This window comes from Molossus molossus, unplaced genomic scaffold (genome assembly GCF_014108415.1).
Source record: "Molossus molossus isolate mMolMol1 unplaced genomic scaffold, mMolMol1.p scaffold_m16_p_18, whole genome shotgun sequence".
Lineage (NCBI taxonomy): Eukaryota > Metazoa > Chordata > Mammalia > Chiroptera > Molossidae > Molossus > Molossus molossus.
This window is the reverse complement of record NW_023425353.1, coordinates 33915185-33934883: the sequence shown is the minus strand read 5'-3', so window position 1 is coordinate 33934883 and position 19699 is coordinate 33915185. Positions and strand designations below refer to the sequence as shown.

At 36.1% G+C, this 19699-nt stretch overlaps 1 protein-coding gene and 1 pseudogene across 5 annotated transcripts in view; one reads left to right on the top strand and one right to left on the bottom strand.

Moving 5' to 3' along the window:
* The window catches only part of STAG1 (stromal antigen 1), a 400292-nt gene that overhangs the window by 208447 nt on the left and 172146 nt on the right, over positions 1-19699 (bottom strand). The gene's annotated exons all lie outside the window — the stretch shown is intronic.
* Positions 2505-3883, top strand: LOC118633486 (annotated as a pseudogene).

The following is a 19699-nucleotide window of genomic DNA, read 5'->3' as shown; positions in this document are numbered from 1 at the left end:
CAAATAATGCTATACTATTTCCATGATTGATAGGGCCGTTTTTATATACAGTGGAGTCTTAACAATTTCAGTGGACTAGTTATGTTAGTTTGTAAAGGAAGGATTATTCTGCTGCAAAATGAAAGGTAACCAAACAGTAATTAGCATTAAAAAAAATATATAAAAAAATCCACATGCTTAGCGTCTTTAAAGATGACTTCTGTAAATAAATAAAAATTAGTAATAAAATAAAATCAGATATTTAAAGCCATACTTTTGAAATGAACAAAAGCTTGTTACTGAGATTTTTTTTTTTAAGAGGAAAAACTTTCTCTTGCCTTAAAGATTATTCCAAAGATTAGTCTATTTACTTTCCAACTGTTCCTTCTTCTCCAGTTGGGTGCCACAACTCTAATGAAATTAATTCCTCACACCAATTACTTCCTAATTGTTACATCAGATAGCCTTTTCTTAGTAATACATTATCTACTCTATTTAAAGCATTTCCTCATTATACTGGATTCTATAGCACTATGTCCATGTATTGTATTCTATGCCGACTTACTTTGATTTCTTTCCCATACTTTAGTCATTTACTTGAACAGTTTAGCTAATATCCAAAGTTCTAACATTCTTCTTTGTCCATTTTTACATTTTCTAACCTAGAAATGGCTCCCGTCTAGCTCACCCACTAGAGCTAATTATGGTAGAGATCAGTTATCTTTTTATTCCCTCCAATTCCTTGACAAAAAAAAAAAATGCCTGACACCTTAAGATTTTCTTTCTTCCTCTTAAGTTTTATTTGACAAAGAAAAAAAGTCTTGCTGTAACTCAAGACTAGTACTCAAAATAAATTGAAAAGCTAATCTCAGTTCACCATCACATTCTTGGTTCTTGAAGATGCATATTTCTAATAGAAGATTATCCTAATATTATGAATAATAAAGATACATAAACATCTGAAATAATTCAAATTCACAGAAGCACAAATATATAAAAATAAAGAATGATGGAAAAAAGTTTATCTTTCTTTCTCTAAACACTGACAAGCTATGTCTGAGAATCCTGCAATATACATATTTTATATTAAAAAATAAAAGGTTTGAACAGGCGCTCCTGACAGGATTGTACTTCTAATTAAAGTAAAACTTTCAAAATTGTCATTTTTAACTATGAGTAATTCCAGAAATAGAAGTAACATCAGAAAGCTACCATCAAGTTCTTGATTATTTAAATTATGTCAAACTGCTGGTAAGAGGGTAACTTGATACAATCCCTGTAGCATGCAATTTTGAAAATTTCAAAGTTAAAAATTTACAACATACCCTTTGGCCTTGATATTGTACCTGTCATAAAGCATCCCTAAGCTCACATCTATGTAAAATAATAAATGTAGAAGGTTATTTCCTGAAGCACTGTTTGTAATAATAGCAAAAAAAAAAACCACATATAGTCATCACTCGCCACTTCATGCTTTGACTTTCACAGCTTCACTCTATCGCAGTTTTTTTCAAATATATTCATTAAAAAGTTGATCGAGACAGTGAAAATAATACAGCGCGCACTTGGTTGTCAGAGTCAATTATACACCCTGTATTACAATTAAAATTAAAATGACCGTACGTATGGACTGTAGGTCTATGTATTCGAGCACCCCAGGAATCCTTCAACGCCAGGTGCAACTGCTGGAGTCTAGAACTAATTAACCTCAATAAACGAGGGACGACTGCATTTCAAATAAAATGTTAAAAACTAAACTGAAAGACAGATTGCTTATAAACCTTACCTACAGAGCATTTGTGTAGTCAGTATCAATATACACTCATTAGAGGGCATGCATAAGAATGCTCAACATAAGTCTGCCAGAAATGCAAAGTTTTATGTTTTTCTTAACAGCCATTTCAGGACACAAAATATGAAACCGAAAAGTATTATGAAAATAGGGCTGGAGCCCTGGCCGGTTTGGCTCAACATTTAGAGCATCGGCTTGCAGTCCAGAGAGACCCAGGTTCGGTTTCTGTTAAGGGCATGTATCTCGGTTGCAGTTTGTCCCCGGCCTGGGTTGAGTTGTGCGGGAGGCAGCCACTCAATGTGTCCCTTTCACGTCAATGTTTCTCTCTCTCCCTCCTACCTAGCTGAACAAAAAAATGAAAAAAATTTCCTCACGTGAGGATGAAAAAAAAAAGGAAAATAGGGCTGGAGAATAAACACTTGCATAATTAGCGATATAGACAAAAAAAAAAGAGACTTTAATTGTGGTTAAAGCAATTCATAACATATGTAGAATCCTAAAGAAATCATCCTAGAGTAGTTTAAAGTCCTTGGAATCAGACATAGTGGAGTTTAAACTTCAACTACACCAGCTACTAAGCTATGTGACACATGAAAAGTAAATTTATTTTCTATATAAAATCTGGATGTCTAATCTTTAAAATGGTGATGATACCACTTCAGAGCAGGGATGTTTGTTCAATGTTGTGCCTAAAATAGTGCTTCATTAGCAAGTATTAGAAAAATGACTAAGGATGACTGAGAAGTAAATAACAAATGAAAAGTATTTAGCACTGTACTTATAGTAATATTATAAGATGCTCAGTTAGTATAAGGTTCTTCTACCTTCATTATTTATTTTTTTGATAACTATCCTGCCCATTTTGCAGGCAAGTTAAAAGCTCTAGTTCCTTAGTTGAGCTCTCCTGAAAGCCAGATCACTAACTGTGCATATTGCAAGGTTAATGCTGTTTTGAGACCAGTCACCTTATATTCCAGAATCAGGGAAAGTCATTCTAGTAGTTTTCTCATCACCCAGACCTATAGCCTCCACTTTCAGAGTAGAGATGATCAGATACAACAGCACTAAACATCCCTATCCAAAATGCCTAGAACACTGTCAGGGATGAGTTAAGGGAATAAAGAAGCACTTGTCAGAAAAGTCAAGTAGGAACCAGCAAACTCTCTTACCCCATGTAGATGAACCCATCCATGGCTTAGAGAATTGTCTCATCTTATCCTCATCATTTTCAGTTCAATCCCTCCTCTAATCTATGCCAGCTAGAGAAGAACCCTAGCCTTATTTGTATCCTTTCAACTGGATACAGAAGCAGGCAGAAGAGAAGGCTGAAGGCAGAGCTTTACTTAGCAGCAAAACAATTTATTCAAATATAAAAAAAGGTCCTTAACTATATAACTTTTATAACACATAACATTATGGCTCACTCAAAATTAATGAACCTGGGCATGACTCAAATACACTGCCTAAGGGCACCTAGCAGAGAGCCTTCCAAATAGTAGCAGCTTTCTAAATAACTGTTCCAGGTGTGAAATAGCTTTTCTTTTCAACGGATTACAGGGGCTGGGGTGTCAGGAAAAGACTAAAGATTAGATTATAGGAACAGAAAAATAGAAGCAATATTTCGAAAACCTATACTACAGGTGCTTCATAAATTTGTAAGACATGAGTCTGAAATATTAAGCAGCTTGATTCTTGAAAGCTGAATCATGTGCAGTTACTTGGCCAAATGGGTCAGGACCCTGTCATGAGACAGGTGGAAGAGAAAAATCCAGTCATAATATTTTCTTTAGCAATGAAGCATACCAACAGGGTGATAGCAGTCAAAAGACAACATGGCACAGAATTTCAGTTTACTGATCAGGCCTCAGAGATGTGGCATTGCAGTACGTAAAAAAGGGGTCTCGAATGTATATGGAAGGAAAAGTACACTATGGTGAATACATGGATAAAAGTAATATGAGGTGACAAGCTATAACAATCATGGCTGATAACATCATATTTCTGAGTGACCAAAGAAGGCATAGAGTGGACCATTCTTCTTTGGTCAATATTTGGTACAGTCTCATTTCCAAATCATGTATAGTCTATACAGTTTCTAAGGACAATTATTAATATATTCTTTTACATAAAAAAGAGTGGATTATAGAGTCCTAATAAAATCTAATCTGGTGATGGACAAGAGATAACCCAAGCATACGACAGGACAATTTTTGCCAGTTTCACTTTTGTTTCTTTTTTTGTTTATGTAATAGACAGCAGGTTGTAAACCAAATTAAAATGAAGAAAGACTGAAAATAAGTATGGATAAATTAGTTAGGAAAGGAGAGGAAATGCTGAGGCTACTAAAACTAAGAAGGATTCACTAAACAAATATCTGGATACCAGAAATGTAGGACTTAACAGTTACATAGTATTGCAAAGACTATATGTAAGAGTCTCTCTCTCAAGATTTGAGAATATGGAGTGGGGAACATAGAGAGACAGACTTTGGTTGCCTTTTGATGAACATTTAAAGCTTAATAATAAATATCTTGGGATGCATGTGGTTTGTCTAGGCAGTACATACAAAAAAGATAAAAAAATTACCTCAAAGGTTATAATAAAAAAAAGATACACATTTGAAGGCTTGTAAATCTTTCTGAATGCTTTATAAATAGAAATTATTATGACTGTATCTCCAGTGATAAGCCTGTCTCTAGATGGCAGTGTGTTGCACTTTGTAACAGTCCTTGTAAAAAGCAGATAGAGTAAACCCCCTTATCCATGGGGAATATGTTTCAAGACTCTCAGTGGATGCTTGAAACTACAGATAGTACTGAACTATGCTTTCTCCTATATATACATATGTATGATAAAGTTTAACTGATAAATTAGGCACAATAAGAGATTAAGAACAGTAACTTATAACAAAATAAACAATTATAAAAATATAGCATAATCAAAGATATGCAAATATGGTCTCTCTCTTTCAAAATATCTTATTGTCCTATACTCACTTTTTCATTTAAAGGAAGCACTTTATGGCTTCACTTCAGTTCATTCAAATACTCAGCACCACTGCTCTTGTACTTTGGGGCCATTATCAAGTAAAATAAGGGCTACTTGAACATAACATTGCCATATAGAGACAGCTGATCTGATAACCCAGATGTATACAGCATACATCTACTGGGCAAAGGGATGCTTCACATTGGCAGGTGAATGGAGGAGGATGGCACTGAGAATTCATCATACTACGCAGAATGCTGCACAATTTAAAACTTATCAGTTGTTTATTTCTAGAATTTTTCATTTAATATTTTTGGACCATTGGTATCTGAAACCATAGAAAGCAAAATCCCAGATAAGTGGGGAACCACTATATACTTCCTCTGTAAATACAAAATGCAAGTGAAACATCAAACTAAATGCTCAAAAATCATATATTGGCAAATAATATGTGAGCACCAATTAAGTATTTTTCAAGAATGTACAGGGTACACATCATGTATATCAAGAACAGATACATTTACTAAATATTAGAATTTCAAATTTTGAGGTTAGTTGAGCCATGCTTGTATAGCCCAGGGTGAAAGCAAATATTATCACTGTTGTAGAGTTATAACCTTTCAAATTATTTTTTATCAAATCTTGAACAACTATTAAAATAACCTCCTTGTCAGTGTTAATGCTGTTCTTATATAAGACAAGAATCAGAAGAAAGAACAGAAAGGAAAATAAATATACTTGGGCTCTATTACTAATATTAATATAATACAAAACAGTGGCATGTGGATTTCGAAGTATCAACCTTTTAAAACTCTATGAAAATTTTAGTCTCAGAAACTTCTGTGGAGAAAGGCCAACATAGTCCAAACATTATTTAAAAACTTAAAAAGGCAAAGTTACACGTTAGAGAAAAAATACTGGCCAAAAATTTTTGGTCTTAGAAAACTGAAAGTAGAAATAAAATGGTGACAGTAAAATATGGTTGTAGAGAAAATTTACTCTTCAGAATGGAATGGTTTCTTTTTTCATCCTCACCCAAGGATATTTTTCCATTTATCTTCAGATAGAGTGGGAGGGAGTGAGAGAGAGAGGAAGAGAAAGAGAAACATCAATGTGAGAGAGACACATCGACTTGCTGCCTCCCCCATGACCACAGCCACAGCCAGGGAAGAACCACAACCGAGGTATATGCCCTAACTGTTGAGCCAAATCAGCCAGGGCTCTCTTCATAGCATGGAAAAGCCAAGATGCTGGACTGGGGAATGGGGAGGAGAAAAGGGTAAATTCTTTTCCTTTCTAAGAAACTGAGCCACGAGAAATGACATCATTTAAGAAATGCCCTGGCTGGTTTGGCTCAGCAGTTAGAGCATCGGCCTGCGGTCCAGAGAGACTCAGGTTTGGTTCCCACTAAGGGCACGTACCTTGGTTGCAGTTTGTCCCCGGCCCTGATTGGGTCGTGCAGAAAGCAGCCACTTGATGTGTCCCTTTCATGTCAATATTTCTCTCTCTTACTCTCTCTCCCTCCCACTCTATCTGAACAAAAATGGCTCTCTCACTTCCTCTCTCTCCCTCTAGCAAGAGTTGGTTCAAGAAGTTCCAGAAGAGGTATCATCTGAAGAGTGTTGTTCTCTACGGAGAAACTGCCTCTACTGACCAGTGGGCAGCACAGGACTATGTGAACATTTTCCAGAAGATCCTTGAGGAGGGCAAGTATCATCCTTATCAGGTGTTCAATATGGACGAAACAGGACTGTTCTGGAGAAGAATGCCTTCCAGGACATTCATTTTCAAGGACGAGGCGAAGGTCCGTGGCTTCAAGGTGTATAAGGATTGCGTGACTATCGTTATGTGGGGAAATGTTGAGGGACTTTTACTCAAGCCTGCCCTTATCTACAAGGCCAAGAACCCTAGGGCCCTGGAGAATAAAAACAAGAACCTGCTGCCAGTGCATTGGATGCACAATGACAAGGGCTGGATCACAAAGCAGCTGTCATTGGACTGATTCCATGAGTGTTTCATCCCCCAAGACAAGCTGTATCTCACAGAGAAGGGACTCAAATTTAATGTCCTTCTCACGGACAATGCTGGAGGTCATGCGCAAGACCTATCCTTCAATGGTGTGTGGATGGAGTTCCTTCCTCCCAATACCACTTTGCTGATCCAGCCCATGGATCAAGGCGTTTTTCACACATTCAAAGCCCTCTACACGCAAAACACCCTGCAGCACCTTGTCGAAGGCGTGGATCTTGAGGAGAACTTCTTACTGAAGGAGTACTGGAGGCAGTATACCATCGCGACCTGGCTGAAGAACATCCAGGAAGTGATGAAGAACAAAATGGAGATGGTGAGGCCAGCTGGAAGATGTTGTGGCCTAAAATTGTCCACAACTACAGAGGATTCACCCCAGAGGATATAAGCAACTCGGCAGTGGATAAGGCAGTTAGGCTAGTCTGGATGCTGAGAGGAGAAGGTTTCGCGGAAATGACCCGTGATGACATGGATGAGCTGCTGGAGACACATTCAGATCCCTTAACTGAGGACTATCTGATGGAGATGACTAAGTCTGTGAGTGAGGAGGAGGAAGAGCAGCCAGAGGTTCCTGGGGGTCAGGAGGAGAAAGTTGGCCTTACACTTGAGCATCTTTCGCAAGTCATGAGAACTATTAAGGTAGTAAAGGACTTGACTGGTGAATGGGACCCACAAATGATGCGTGCATTGGGGTTCCGGGATGCACAAGATGGAGCAACAAAACCCTACAAAAGCCTCCTCACGCATACGAAAAGACAGCACCAGCAACTGCTTATCACAATGTTCTTCAGCCACGCACCTAGACACCCACTGCCTACCCCTAGTACTCCTTCAGTGGAAGAAGACGATAAGTGCTGAAGACAACTACACCACCTGAAGACTCTCCTAATGAAGTTGTGCCTTCAGAGGAGCAGTAACCTTGCTCTTCTTTGCTGTGCAATACATCTCTTCATCTTCATCACTTCATCATCGAACAAGTTGCACTATTTTCATAGTGTAAGAACTGTGTGTGTAATTAAATGTACAATAATATGATATTTGTAACGTCTACTATGTCTTATTTTCTCTTATTTTGTCTAATATATTGCGTAATACAAATGTAATGGTAACTAAATGGTGCTATCTCATGTCTAGAGAGTTCCAATAATGTTAAAAAATGTATTTAGAAAGTCGTAAACAGGTTTCCTATGCACTAACTGCAAAAATATTCGAATTATAAAGAATCCTACTTCGCAGAAATTCATTTATCACAGTAGAGTCTAGAACTGATTAACCATGATAAACGAGGGCTGACTGTAAGTAAATAAAAATTAAAAAAAAAAAAAAAAAAAAGTAAGAGAAGCCAGGTTTCACCTCTAAGTGGCAAAAAAAAAATTGCACAAAGAAAATTGCCCACAATGTTACAGGAATACATAAATTACAGAGTGAAATTATTTACTTACCAAGTATCTTGTATAAAGCCAACATTACAAATTTGACTCATTACATAACATGTGTAAGATAATTTAGGACTTAAATATTATTTAGGGTTACTTGGCAATTTTCTATCAAATTAAATACAAATGAGCAAGTCCTGTTACTTTAATAGGGGCTTCAGTTATGTCAATCACTTGGATCACAAACAATCCCAAGTATACTTTCATGAAGTCCTCTTAGAATTTTTTAATGTGCAACTCATCTTTTGTCTAGAATACCTCTTTTTCCATTTTATCAAACTTTTATATAGGTTATTAAAGGAGGATAAAAACACCAATCTGGTTGGACTCAATGAAACTATCTCAAAAATATTTCCTTAAAGTGAATTCTCCAATATTTTTTTAAATATACATTTTACTCCTGGCCAGTTTGACTCAGTGGTTAGAATGTTGACCAGCAGAACAAAGAGTCGTGAATTAGATTCTGGTCTAGGGCATATACCTCAGTTGCGGAATGATCCACAGCTCTGGTTGGGGTGGTGCAGGAGTCAACCAGTTAGTTAATATGTCTCTCGCACATCAATGTTTCTCTCTCTCCCTCCCTCTCTTCCTTTCTATCTGAAGATAAATGAAAAAATTTCCTTCGGTGAGGATTAAAAGAAAAAAAATACACACACACACTTTAAAAGAAGATTGAGACTAACAAAAAAGATATGAACATAGTACAAAGGTTCCCATATACACAATTAGTTTCTCTTATTGTAAATATCTCACATTAGTATGATACAACGGTCACAACTAATGAGCCAACATTGACAACATTATTATTTGCCCCCAGTGCTACTGAGAAATAATCGACATACATCACTGTGTAAGTTTAAGGTGTACAGATGAAGGTTTGATTTACATATACTGTAAACTGATTACCACAGTAAGGTTGACATCCATAATCTCATATAGACACAATATAAAGAAACACACTTCTCCTTGTGATAACTCTTAGAATCTTTTTTTTTAAATTTTATTTTTGTTACAGATGTTTCTCCTTTTTTACCCCATTGAAACCCTACTCCCCATTCCCCCCACCCCATCCCCGGCTTTGTTGGCCATGTTCATTGGTTATGCATACATGCATATAAGTTCTGTGGTTTATCTCTTCCCATCCGCCACCAACCCTTCTTCTGAGGGTTGTCAGTCTGTACCCTACTTCCATGTTTCTGGGTCTACCCTATTCCTCAGACTTTTATATTCATTATATTCTATATATAAGTGACATCATGTGGTATTTGTCTTTTTCTGCTTGGCTTGTTTCACTTAGGATAATACTTTGCAGGTCCCTCCATGTCATCTCAATAGATAAGAGATCTTTCTTTCTTACAGCTGCATAGTACTCCATTGTGTATATGTACCACTGCTTTTTTATCCATTCATCTGATGGACATTTGGGCTGTTTCCAGATCTTAGCTATTGTAAATAGTGCTGCTATGAACATGGGGGTACATATATTCTTTCTGATTGGTGTTTCAGGCTTCTTAGGATATATTCCTAGAAGTGGGATCACTGGGTCAAATGGCAGTTCAATTTTTAATTTTTTGAGGTAACACCATATTGTTTGCCATAGTGGCTGCACCTGTCTGCATTCCCACCAGCAGTGTACTAGAGTCCCCTTTTCTCCACACCCTCACCAACGCTTGTTGTTTGATGATTTGTTGATGGTGGCCATTCTGACAGGTGTGAGGTGATACCTCATTGTTGTTTTAATTTGCATCTCTTTGATGATTAGTGATGTTGAGCATTTCTCCATATGTCTCTTGGCCATTTGTATGTCCTGTTTGGAGAGGTGTCTATTGAGTTCCTCTGCCCATTTTTTAATTGGGTTCTTTGTCTTCCTTTTGTTGAGTAGCATGAGCACTCTATATATATTGGAAATTAACCCCTTATCTGATATATCATTGGCAATGATGTTCTCCCATACAGTGGGTTGCCTTTCCATTTTGATGATTGTTTCTTTTGCTGTGCAGAAGCTTTTTAGTTTGATGTAGTCCCATGTGTTCATTTTTTCCTTTGTTTCTGTTGCCTTAGGTGATGTATCAGTGAAAATTCTGCTCCGTATGATGTCCGCAATTTTGTTGCCTACATTTTCTTCTAGAATTTTTATGGATTCCTGGGTCACATTTAAGTCTTTTATCCATTTTGAGTTTATTTTTGTGTATGGTGTAAGTTGATGGTCTAGTTTCATTTTTTTTGCATGTAGCTGTCCAATTTTCCCAACACCATTTATTAAAGAGGCTGTCTTTACTCCACTGTATGCTCTTGCCACCTTTGTCAAATATTAATTGAGCATATTGCCTTGGGTCCATTTCTGGGTTTTCAGTTCTGTTCCACTGGTCTATATGCCTGTTCTTGTGTCAGTACCAGGCTGTTTTGGTCACAGTCACTATGTAGTATAACCTGATATCTGGTATTGTGATCCCACCTACTTTGTTCTTTTTTTTTTTTTCAAGATTGCTGTGGCTATTCGGGGTCTTTTTTGGTTCCATATGAATTTTTGAAGAAATTGTTCTAGTTCTATGAAATATGTCGTTGGTATTTTGATGGGGATTGCATTGAATCTATATATTGCTTTGGGTAGTATGGACATTTTAATGATGTTAATTCTTCCAATCCATGAACAAGGTATGTGCTTCCACATTTAATATCTTCCTTTATTTCTTTTTTCAATGGCCTGTAGTTTTCTGCAAATAGGTCCTTTACTTCTTTGGTTAAGTTTATTCCTAGGTATCTTAATTTTTTTGCCGCGATGGTAAATGAAATTGTTTTTTCAGTTTCTCTTTCTGTGAGTTCATCATTGGTGTATAAGAATGCCGTCGATTTCTTGACGTTAATTTTGTATTCTGCTACTTTGCAGAATTCATTTATTAAGTCTAGTATATTTTTGATGGAGTCTTCAGGGTTTTCTATGTATAACATCATGTCATCTGCAAATGACAGTTTCACTTCCTCCTTTCCAATTTGGATCCCTTTTACTTTCTCTTCCTGTCTGATTGCTGTGGCTAAGACTTCCAGTACTATGTTAAATAAGAGTGGTGAAAGTGGACATCCCTCTCTTGTTCCTGTTCTTAAGGGAAATGCTTAGTTTTTGCCCACTGAATATGATGTTGGCTGTAGGTCTTTCATATATGGCCTTTATTATGTCGAGATATGATCCCTCTATTCCCACATTGCTGAGCATTTTTATCAGAAATGGATGCTGGGTTTTGTCGAATGCTTTTTCAGCGTCTATTGATATGATCATGTGGTTTTTATTCTTCATTTTGTTTATGTGGTATATCACATTTATTGATTTGCAAATATTGTACCAGCCTTGCATCCCTGCGATGAATCCCATTTGGTCATGGTGAATTATTTTTTTGATGTATTGCTGGATCCGATTTGCTAGTATTTTGTTCAGGATTTTGGAGTCTATGTTCATCAGGGATATTGGCCTGTAGTTTTCTTTCTTCGTAGTGTCTTTTTCTGGTTTTGGAATTAGAATCATGCTGGCCTCATAAAACGAGTTTGGAAGTTTTCCTTCTTCTTGAATTTTTTGAAATAGTTTGAGGGTAATGGGTGTTAGTTCTTTTTTGAATGTTCGGTAAAACTCCCCCGTGAAGCCATCTGGGCCCTGGCTTTTGTTTGCTGGGAGGGTCTTGATTACCTCTTCAATTTCCTTAGTTGTTATTGGTCTGTTCAAGTTTTCTATTTCTTCCCGGTCCAGTTTTGGAAGACTGTGTGTTTCTAGAAATTTGTCCATTTCGTTTAGATTGTCGAATTTGTTGTCATATAATTGTTCATAGTAGCTGTTAACAATCTTTTGTATTTCTGTGGTGTCAGTTGTTACTTCTCTTTCATTTCTGATTCTGTGCTTCTGGGTTCTCTCTCTTTGTTTCTTGGTGAGTCTAGCTAAGGGTCCATCAATCTTGTTTATCTTTTCAAAAAACCAGCTTTGTTTCACTGATCCTTTGAATTGCTTTTTTGGTCTCTATGTCATTTATTTCTGCTCTGATCTTTACTATTTCCTTCCTTCTACTTCTTAGAATCTGTCTTAACACAACTTTCCTATATATCATACAGCAGTGTTAACTATAGTTACTATGTTTTACATTACATCTCTAGTACCTATTTATCTTATAACTAGAAGTTTGTAGCCTTTGACCACCGACTTCTAGTTCCCCGTCCCTCCTCCTCAAACACATTATTATAAAAAGTTACATTTTATTTAGATTCTCTTGGTTTTTACCTAATGTCCTTTTTCTGCTCCAAGATTTCATTCAGATTACTACAAAAAGTAAGTTGTCATGTCTCTTTAAACTCTTCTACATTGTGACACTTTTTAAAACCATGATGGTTTTATTGAGCAGTGGTCATGTATTTTACAGAATGTCTTTCAGTTATGTGTTTGTCCAATTATTTTCTCATAGTTTTAATACAGTTCATGGATTTGGACAGAAAGAAGAAAGCGAGAAAGTGCCATTCTCATCACATCAAAACAAGGATACATACTAATAAAATGACTAAACACTATTAATCATGATCATCTAGCTGAGGTAGTAGTTGTCACATTTTCCACTGTTACAAATTACACTTTTCCCCTCAGCATAATACTCTCCAGGTCCCTCCAAGCTGTATCAAAGGATAAAATATCCTTCTATTTTACAGCTGCATAGTATTCCATTTTGTAAAAGTACCACAGCCTTTTTATCCACTCATCTACTGATGGGCATTTGGGCTGTTTCCAGACCTTAGCTATAGTAAATAGCTAATAAGAGAAGGGTGCATATGTTCTTTCTGATTGGTGTTTTGGGAGTCTTAGAATATATTCCTAGGATTGGGATCATGGGATCAAATGACAGTTCCATTTTTAATTTTTTGAGAAAATGCCATACTGTTTTCCACAGTGGCTGCACAAGTCTGCATTCCTACCAGTAGTGTAATAGGGTTCCCTTTCCTCCACATAATTGCCAGCACTTGTTGTTAGTTGATTTATTGATGGTAGCCAATATGGCAGGTATGAGGTGATTTCTCATTGTCATTTTAATTTGCATCTCTGTAATGATTAGTGACTTTGAGCACTTTTTTGTATGACTCTTGGTCGTTTGTATGTCATCTTTGGTCTGAGAAGTGTCTATTTAGATCCTTTACACATTTTTTAACTGAACTGTTTGAATTCCTTTGGTTGAATTATATGAGTTCTTTATATATTTTGGAAATTAACCCCTTATCCAAATTATCACTGGTAAATATATTCTCCAATACAATGGCTTACCATTGCATTTTGAAGATGGTTTCTTTTGCTATGCAGAAGCTTTTTAGTTTGATGGAGTCCCATTTGTTTATTTTTCCCCTTGTTTCTCTTGTCCTGGGAGATGTATCTGTGAAAATTCTGCTACATGAGATATCTAGGATTTTGCTGCCTATATTTTCTTCTAAGATTTTTATGGTTTCAGACTTAAAATTAAGTCTTTTATCCATTTTGAGTCTATTCTTGTGTACGGTGTAAGTTGATGGTCTAGTTTCATATTTTTGCATGTACTTGCCCATTCTGCCAACACCATTTATTGAAGAGACTGTCTTCCTCCAGTGTATGCTTTTGCCTCCTTTGTCAAATATTAATTGAGCATAATGTCTTACGCCAATTTCTGGGTTCTCTGTTCTGTTCCATTGATCTAGGTGCCTGTTCTTGTGCCAGTACCAGGCTGTTTTGATTACAATAGCTTTGTAGTATAATTTCATATCTGGTATAGAGATCCCTCCTACTTTGTTCTTCTTTCTCGAGATTGCTGTGGCTATTTGGAGTCTTTTATGGTTCCATATACATTTTTGGATTATTTGACCTAGATCTGTGAAATATGCCATTGGTATTTTAATAGGGATTGTGTCAAATCTATAGATTGCTTTGGGTAGTGCGGACATTTTAATGCTGTTAATTCTTCCAATCCATAAACATGGTATATGCTTCCACTTACTGGTAAGTTCCTCAAATTCTTTCTTCAATGTCATATAATTTTCCAAGTACAGGTCTTCTACCTCCAAGGTTAAGTTGATTCCTAGGTATCTTATTTTTTTGTTGTTGCAATGGTAAAAGGGATTGTTATTTCAGTTTCTCTTTCATACAGATCATAAGTCAGTCAGAGAAATATAAGTATCACATGATTTCACTTATTTGTGGAATCTAATGAACAAAACAAATAGAAAACAGAGAGGCATAGAAGCAAGGCACAGATTGGTGGATCTCAGAGGGAAGAGGGGAGATGGGGGTGGGCAGAGATTAACCAAAGAATTTACATGCATAATCCATGGATAGAGACAATACTGTGGTAAAGGCCTGGGTTGGGATGGGAACTGGAACGGGGCAATGGGGGAAAAAATGGGGAACATCTGTAATACTCTCAATGATAATGATACATAAAAAATATTACACTTGTCCGGCCGGTGTGGCTCAGTGGTTGAGCACCGACCCATGCATCAAGAGGTTGCCGGTTCAATTCCCGGCCTGAACACATGCCCAGATTGTGGGCCCAACCCCCAGTGGGGTGCATGTGGGAGGCGGCCAATCGATGTTCTCTCTCATCAATGTTTCTATCTCTCCCTTTCACTTCCTCTCTCTCTAAAAATCAATAAAGGAAAAAAAAATTTTTTTTAAGTATTACACTTTTCCCCTTGTTTCAATAATGTACTCTGATAGGAAGTCACTATGTGTAGTCTACAATTAAGGGCTAGGGAGTCATGCTTCATTTCTTTGGGCTTTATGTATGTATTGACATAAATTACTTTGAATTCTACATGAAAGATTTGTTTATTCTCACACATTTGTTTCATTATTCAACCATTTATTTATATCAGCATGGACTCATGAACATTTTATATTTTGGGTTATATAATTCAATCCCATGGTTTTTATTTTATTTTATTTCAAATTTTTCCAGCTTCAGCCACTGAAGGCTCTCTTAGTTGAATCCTGTGTCTTTTGGACATACCGTCACTTGTTTATTTTCTGACACGAAAATGTTCCAGGTTCATGAATTCTCTGTTCCAGACTTGAATTTAACATTTGGTAAAGGAGCCCTGGTTTTTCTTATGGGAGAATGAAATTGGAAACCGAGATCTAGGCGCTAGGTTTTCTGTTGCTACTGACTCGTTGCTAGAGAAGTGCCATTTCTTTTAGGCCCCCTCAGCTGAAAGAACAAGGAAAAATATGTGTGTGTGTGTGTGTGTAATAGATCCTTCTTTTTATTGCAGTATAGTATTCCACTGTGTGTATGTACCACAGCTTTTATATCTTCTCATGTACTGATGGGCACACTTATGTTGTTTCTATATCTATTAACCTTTAAGACAGCATGAAGGAACCTGGAGAGTATTATGCTAAGCAAAATAAGCCAGTCAGGAAAATACAAGTATCACATGATCTCACTTATATGTGGAATCAAATGAACAAAATTAATTACTAAAATAGAAACAGCAGCATGGAAACATGGATGAAACTGACAAATCTCAGAGGGAAGGAGGAGAGGGGTTTGGGAAGAGATTAACCAAAAAACTTATATGTATATATACATAGCCCATGGACACAGACAATAGGGTGGTGAAGGCCTGGGGAAGGGTGGGAACCTGGAGGAAGGGGAAAAAATGGGGACATCTGTAATACAACAATAAAGATTAAAAAATCAATAAAACTTACTTTATTTGAAAAAAATATATATAGTTATAAATATTTCTATGTGTAGTCATGTGTCCATAGTAAGCTATAAGTTTCACTAATGCCTTCAACTACTCCATTATCACATGGATTATTCTAGCATTCTCCCTTGCTTATCCATAGTCTCCTACTCGTGCAACAGTGAAAAATCTGGTTCCCACCATCAACCACCTATTAACTTAATTTTTTATCTCCAATATACACATATAGTGATTTTAGAAGTAGTAACCCATATTCCATGGAAAACAATTTTGCCAACTAGAATATAGTGCTTACATAGGTTTTTTTTGGCCTTTACTCTTACTGTCTCCACTCATTTCCTCGGTTACTTAGAAAAGCACCTATTCTCCAAAGCCCCTCAGTGTGAGGTTATTTCACGTATTTTTAGTACAGTTACATTCTTTGGTAATAGTCTGCATTAACCATTGAATGATCTCATAAGTGTTTTTTAAATAAAAATTTGCATGTATCAATGTGTCTTCTTTGTGCTATAAAGTTGTATGCGCTTTGAGAAATGCATAGTATCATGTATTCAACATTACAGTTTCATACAGAAGTGTCTCACCACCCTAATACCCTGTGGTTCACCCATTTAACCCTCCCTCCTATCCCAAACCCTGGCAAACACTGATCTATTTAGAATGTCTACAGTTTTGCCTTTTCCAGAATGTCATATAAAACTAAAATCATACAGTACATAGCCTTTTCAGACTGGCTTCTTTCCTTTAATGCAGCAATACCCATTTAAGATTTATCTATGCTTTTGTGTGGCTTGAGAGCTCATGAGTTCCTATTACCAAATGGTATTCCATTTTATCAGTATACCAGTTTATCCATTTCATTACTGAAGAACATTTTTGTTGCCTCCAGTTTAGGGCAATTATAATATACTTACTATAAACATTTACATGCAGGTTTCTGTGTGAACATAAGTTTCAAATGAGTTGAGTAAACGCCTAAGAGATTGTGATTGCTGTATTTTACAGTAAGCTCTGTAAGAAACTGTCAGACAGTCTTCCCAGGTGGCTATACCATTTTGCATTCCCACCAACAATGAAATTCCTGTCACTTCACAACTCTGGCAGTAACTGGTATTGTCAATGTTTTGAATCTGAGCCATTCTAATAGTCATATAATGATATCTTATTGTTGTTTTCATTTGCACTGTTATAATGACAAATAATGTCGGGCATTTTCCATATGTTTATTTGCTATCTCTCTCTCTTCTTTGGTGAGGTGTCTGTTCAGATTTTTTGCCCAGTTTTTTACTGGGTTACTTATTCTAAGAGTTCTTAGTATATTTTGAATACAAGTCCTTTGTCATATATGTGCTTTGCAAAAATTTTCTCATAGGTTGTGACTTATTTTTTAATTTTCTTTAGTGTCTTTTACAGAGCCTAAAACTTTTAATTTTAATAAAACCAATTTTCCCATTTTTTCTTTTATGGATTGTGTTCTTGTTTGATATATCTAAAAACCTCACCACTAAACACAAGGTCAAGTGGACTTTGTCCTATGTTTTCTCTAAGTTTATAGTTTTGCATTTTACACAATCTATTTTAAGTTAATTTTTCTGTAAAGGGGTAACACGTATTTAAGTTCCTTTTTTCCCCAATAGACATCCAATTGCTCCTGCATAATTTCTTAAAAAGATGATTATTTCTCTATTTAATTGCCTTTGAATATTTTAAAAATCAGTTGACTATATTTGTGTGGCTTCTGTAATACTGAAAAGGAGGATAAAATATACAAAAATATTCCATGATCCATTCTCTTATTCTAATAATTTTATTCTGTTCTCGGCATATCCAACATATTTTCTTAAATGACAGACCGACCCATCAGGATTATTTGTGGTTTTCACTGCATTCTACCTAAAATAGTACCTGTATAAGTCTACAGTTGAGAACTCTTCTGGAAACATGAGAATAATAAGATATTAAGACTTTTAATTAGTCCCAAGAAATTCATTGTCCATTAAAGTAGATAATGCCTTACAACAATATAAAAGATAAAATGCAAAATATCCCCAAAGTGTGAAATTTTCAAATTTATGAGTTATATTTACACATACACAGACATAGTATCCAAGGGAAAAAGCACAGTTGGCCCTCGTTTATCGAAGTTAATCAGTTTCAGACTCTACCGCAATAAATGAATTTCCGCAAAGTAGGATTCCTTATTTATATACAGTCACCACTTCGCACTTCAACGTTTGCGGCTTCACTCTATCACGGTTTTTCCATTTTTGAAAAATTTAAAATGATAAAAAAATTCGTGATAGAGTGAAGCCGCAAACATCGAAACGCCAAGTGGCGAGGGACGACTGTAATTTAATACATTAAAGTTCTGGTTATAATAATATTGTAAACAATATTATTTATATAATTCTAATTAAAATTCAAAATACATTTTGAAAAGCATCTGAAACCCTGTGAAGTAGTAAATTACTAGAATAATAACTAAAAGCAGAAACCTAACATATAGAAGGAGCACTGAATAACTTTTTGTCTGATAATACTTGATGAATCTACAGTAAATGAACTGGGAGTTCTGAGGCAGAGAGTCTAACAGAGATAAGTCTTTCATGGAGTAGGGGATCAGAGGATTTCATCTCTAAGTTAAGGTTAAACCAGCAGTAAATATAACACCTGATACTCTGTGGGTTTATTTTTGGTCCTATGTAGAAGGAGATAAATATACCTGAGAAGCAGTCATGAAAAATGATGCTCCCACAAATATCTTAAATCCCCATAACTTGATCCAGAAAACGACAAACTGTATGTAGTTGAAAATGGTCCTAGATTGGTAGTGTCACTGGGCACTTGTCAAGCAAATGATAAATCCTCTCTAGAAAAATGTATCTTTATTCTAGGCTTCAAGTAAATTTAAGAGAAAATATAAAACTTGGGATAAAAAGTAACTAAACATACCAAGAAGGCAATATACAAAAAACAACAATAACAACAAGCAAAACAAACCATAAAATTAGACCGACAAAAACTTATGACTGTAAAATAAACAAATCTACCATGTTAAAATGGAAAATATGCCCTGGCTGGTTTGGCTCAGCAGTTAGAGCATTGGCCCTCAGACTGAAGGGCTGCAGGTTCGATTCCGGTGAAGGGCACATATCTCAGTTGTGGTTTGGTCCCTGGCCCTGGTCAGAGTTGTGCATGAGGCAACCAGTCGATGTATCTCTTTCACATTGATATTTTTTTCTTATCCCCCACCCCCCGTCTGAAAATAAATGGAAAAATATCCTCGGGTGAGGATTTTAAAAAAAAGGAAAATACAAGACTGAAAATCCACAGGGAACAATTCCATAGGCTTCTTTTTCCTTAAAAAAAGAAAAACAACCAGGTAACTATAATTTCTAGAAATGAAAAACTGCAACAGATGAGCAAGCACACTTGAAAGAAAGAGTAGATAAACTAGAGGATATGGAAAAATTATGAAGCAGTATAGAAATTCAAAAATACAGAATGGTCCATAGAAGACAGTATGCAAAACTAAGTTACTAACAAAGAAGAGAAATAAAATAATATTTATTCCTGGTCAGTGTGGCTCAGATGACTGGTGCACCATCCCGTGCACTGAAAGGTTGTGGGTCCCATTTCGGGTTTGGACACTTGCAGGAGGCAAATGATCAGTGTTTCACTGTCACATCTATGTTTGTTCGCACTCTCTCACTCACTCACTCACATCAATAAAAGCATTTCCTCAAGTGAGGATTTTTTAAAAAGTCCTAATAAAAAA